Source organism: Chinchilla lanigera, unplaced genomic scaffold, assembly GCF_000276665.1.
Source record: "Chinchilla lanigera isolate Chin_1 unplaced genomic scaffold, ChiLan1.0 scaffold00084, whole genome shotgun sequence".
NCBI lineage: Eukaryota > Metazoa > Chordata > Mammalia > Rodentia > Chinchillidae > Chinchilla > Chinchilla lanigera.
The window spans coordinates 4,637,787-4,642,260 of NW_004955485.1; positions in this window are offsets into that span (position 1 = coordinate 4,637,787).

Sequence of the window (4,474 nt, forward strand, 5' to 3'; positions counted from 1 at the left end):
CTAATTGTTTCTTCTTTTGAGCAATTTCCAAAACTCTGGGGTCTTCAATTCACCTTTGGCTTCACACTCATAGCTCCACACTGTACCCTTTCATGGGCACATTGACTGGCTTCCCAGGCCTTCTTCTGAAATCTGAGTGAAAGCTTTCCTGATCCCACAGCTCTTCCATTCTGCATGCATCTAAAACCAGTGTCATGGGGATGATGCCAAGGTGTTTTGTCAGTTGGAGCAGTAGCCAGGCTTCTCTCTCTTGGATGTAGGAGTCAAGTGCCTAGATCACTGAGCACTCTGAATCCAATTCTGAGAAACACATTCTCTAGGCTGCCATTACTCTAGAACATGGTGCTCTGGGGCTGTCTTCCCAAAGCAAAATTTTTTACTTTTGTGATTTTGAGACCACAACAGTCCAGTCTTGCAGCTTCTTGTGATGCCCTCAGACAATCTTTGCTATAGTCCTGTTCCTTTCCAGCAACCAAGATCTCCTTTGCTCTATCTTTACAATCCACACCTTCCTTGAGCTTCCTTTCTGGCCAAATTCACAATATTTATTTATTTATTTATGTATTTATTTATTTATTTATGGTACCAAAAATCAAGTTCAGGACCTTGAACTTGTCAGGCAGCTGCTGTGCTACTGAGATACATCCTTGGGCCTCACAATGTTTTAAATCATTCTGCTGGGCTCTTTGCTCTTGATTCTCAACCTGGATCTGGCCACAAGTCCCCAACAGTAGCTGTGCCATCACCTCAACATTTGACTGCCTTGAAATTTTTTCTACAAGATTAATTAGTTCCCTGCCCTTAATCTTAGTCTCAGGCAAAGTCACTGTACATGAGCAAAATTAAGACAAACTTTTTGCCAAGTCATAGCATACATTGTCTGGATTCCAGCATCCAGTGTAGTCACTTCTCCCAGCAGAAACTTTCTGACCTTGATCTTTACTGACTTTCTGGTCTTCTGAACTCTGACCAGAATCTCCCACACAGAATAGCCTCAGGCATTCCAGCTCTACTTTTCCCAGCTTGCATCTCTGAACCTTCCCCTTTCCACAAGCCAGTTCTAAAGGCTCTTGAGCCACAAGGTCAGTTAATGTCAAAGCAACAGTCTCACTTCTGTGGTCCCAAGTGTGGTCTTAGTTGTTTTGCTGTCATTGCTGAGACAAAATACTGAACAACAAAGTTTAAGGGGGAAAAAGGTTTCAGTCCATAATGTGGCTCCAAGGCAGAGTGGCACATGGCAGAAGGGCAACAGTTCATGCAGTGGAAGACAGCAAAAGCAACAAGGGAGAGAAAAAATAAAACTGCATGAGGCTTTTGGGGGGACATCTAGGCAAAGACCATAGCAGGTATCATCCAATAGCTGCCAGCATCTATGTGCCTGATATAAAAAGGAAATAAAAACACCTACCCTATTTGTTCCAGGCAGATTCTTTGATTGTTTTTGTTTTTACAACACATTCAATCTTTTTTGCAAAAGCAACAAGAGAGGAGAGGAGACAAGCCTTTTTTTGTCTCTTATATTGTATCCAGTCTACTGGGGTTAGGGCAGTGCCAGTCCAATCAATGGACTGATTCAGCAATCACCCATCCTTAATCCCAGCACTCTTAGTGCAAGCACTGCACCACCAATCAGTCACACACTCTAGATTCAGCCACCTCCAAAAAGCCTCATTTAAAGGTGTATGAGGTTTTGGGGACCATCTAGACACCAATCATAACAAGACATTTTTTGATATTTCAGAAAAATAAACTTTCTGAAGTCTTTACTTATACGTATGTATTTGATTAAAGCTAAGGAGAAAGCCTCCAAAGGAGAAAATCATTTTGAACATGTATGTGAATGTAGCTTGAGTACCAACATTTTCTAAATTAATTTTTTGATTTCAGGGAAAATTAGTCATTAAATTAAAAGATATTTCATTGGTCATTACTTGAGTACAGTAATTTGTGACATTTAAAAACTTCAGAAAACCAATATAATTTATAATTTAGGCTGTAGAAATTTTAATTTTTAGTTTTTCTAAACCTATATATTAACGGATTTATAAAATAGCTCAGATAACACTAGCTATTGTTCATCATCATCATTACTATCATCATTATTATTCCTTTATTGAGTGCCTAGGTCAGATACTATATGTATGTCAACTCTTGCTGATGAATTTTCAGTTTAAAAATAATGTTTTAAAATATAAAAATACTCAGACTTGAGTAAAATGAGTTGTCTGGCACCTAGCTAGAAAATACGTATGTCAGATCATTCCCAAATGTACCAGTTTACAACGGCCCTTTAGAAACATATTGAGTGGTTGTCATATTATCCGTGTGTGTGTGTGTGTGTGTGTGTGTGTGTGTGTGCATGTTTGTGTGTGTGTGTGTACATGTGTGTGTACTTACAGATGCTTTTGCAAATATATTTACCTTCTAGAAAATATCCTAACTAGCGTCAAATAAAAAAACTGTAATGCAAATTAGAATTGGATTATTTGTTTTTTCCTTTTTGATCTCAACCTATACCACCTTCATCCCACTCAAGAAAAAAAAGCTGTTCAGTGGCATGTAATTTGTTGCTAACAATTATTGGCCATGTTTTAGTCCACACTTATTTCCCCTGATATTTTAAAAGCTACATAGTACCTGAACTACAGCAGATAGTCAATAATGATCCTTAAAAGACTGAGGGCTATTAATCTGTATTTATATCTAATTATGCTTCAGATAACTCTTGTTTACTCTACAGTCCTGAAAAAGGCCCCAACACACATTGCAATTTTACTTGTTAAAAAATACATCTATTTCATGCAGAGGTGTTCCTCAGTGACAGAGTACTAGCCTAGTAATCACCAGGCTTTGAGTTTGATCCCCTGTACTGACAAAAGTTCTTTCTCAAACACAATTACATATGGAAAATGTTTCAAAGCTTACATCTAAAATGCTTGTATGTGACAAACAGGTAATTTAAGACTCTCTGGGACCATTAAATAATGCCGAGTACAGCTTTTTCATCTCACCAAATAATAAAAATTGAATGGTTAGAAAGTTAGAACATACTTATTTTTAAATTAAATAGTTCTATAAATTCATGAAGGAACTTCAAAGACACAGCTTTCAGTAATAAAATTGCGCTTCACACTGGCAACGTTGTGCCTGGGTAGAAGTCAGTGCTGCAGTGGGTACTGAAGTCCGGGTGACTTGAGTCTGTGATCTCTACCTGACATGGTCAACATGTGACTTGTAGAAAATTACACAACTGTCCCTGCTCAGTCTATAAACTGGATATCACAATAAATATGTCTAAAGACAATTTTAGAGATTAAAAGAGATAGTACATGGAAAGAAATTACAAGTTCTTATTTTTAGTAAATGTGCAATAAATGTCAGTTTTCAGAACTGTTCTATCACAACCACTGCCCATTAGGTTTTACTTTGAATATAAATATAGTAATAATTCCTAATATGCTTCCTGGATCAGAGGCTGTCACTCTCGCTGCCCCTCCCCCACCCCTCTAACCCGCTCATTTCAGCCCTGTTGTGGTGGGCAGGTCAGTGCCCTGAGTGATACGTTACCCACAGTAAAAGTACTAGCAAAAGTACTAGTACCTAAAAGTACTAGCAAGTTCACGCTTCTGAAACCACATTTCAAACAGCAAGGTGTGGGAGTTAGTGGGCGAATGTACAGACTCTGCCATCTGGGGGAAAGTTCTGAAGCATATTCTATATGTGCCCTCAGAATCCCCGGGATTTTACCCCCGTTGTCCTCAGCAGGAACCCCTCTAGTAATACTATTTTAACTGCCTTTTCTCCTCCACTGAATTTCTTTCAGTATCAGTCTTCTCTCTCATCATCATTGTCTTAGCTGTTTTTCTTGTTGCTGGGACAAAATACCCAGCACCCAAAGTTAAAGGGGGTAAGGTCTATTTAGCTCATGGTTTGAGCAGGTTTCTGTCCATAGCTGGCTCCAAGGCAGGGTGGCACATGGCAGAGGGGCAACTGCTCAAAGCAGTGAAAGACAGCAAAAGCGACGAGAGAATTTAAAACTGTCTTTCTGCCCCTTTTATCTTATCCAGACTGCTGGGACTAGGGGGGTTGCCAAATCAATCAGTGGACTGATTTAGTAATCACATATCCTTAATCCTAGCATCAACACTCTAATTTAGCCACCTCTGAAAAATCCCAACCTATGACCACATGGGACTTTGGGGGCACATCTACACACAAACTGTAACAACCATTTTATTGATGACTATCTTATCTTAAAGTACCTGCACCAAATTTCTTGCCTCAGACATCATTTTTAGAGTCCACTAATGATAGCCTCACCATAAGCAAGTTGTTCTGAGTTGCAAGTAACAAAAAGGCCAACTTAAGCTCCATCCAATAATAAAAGAATTTCTCTTCTTTTCTGTTTTTTTTTGGGGGGGGGGGGTTGTACCAGGAATTGAACTCAGGACCTTGCACTTACCAGGAAGGCACT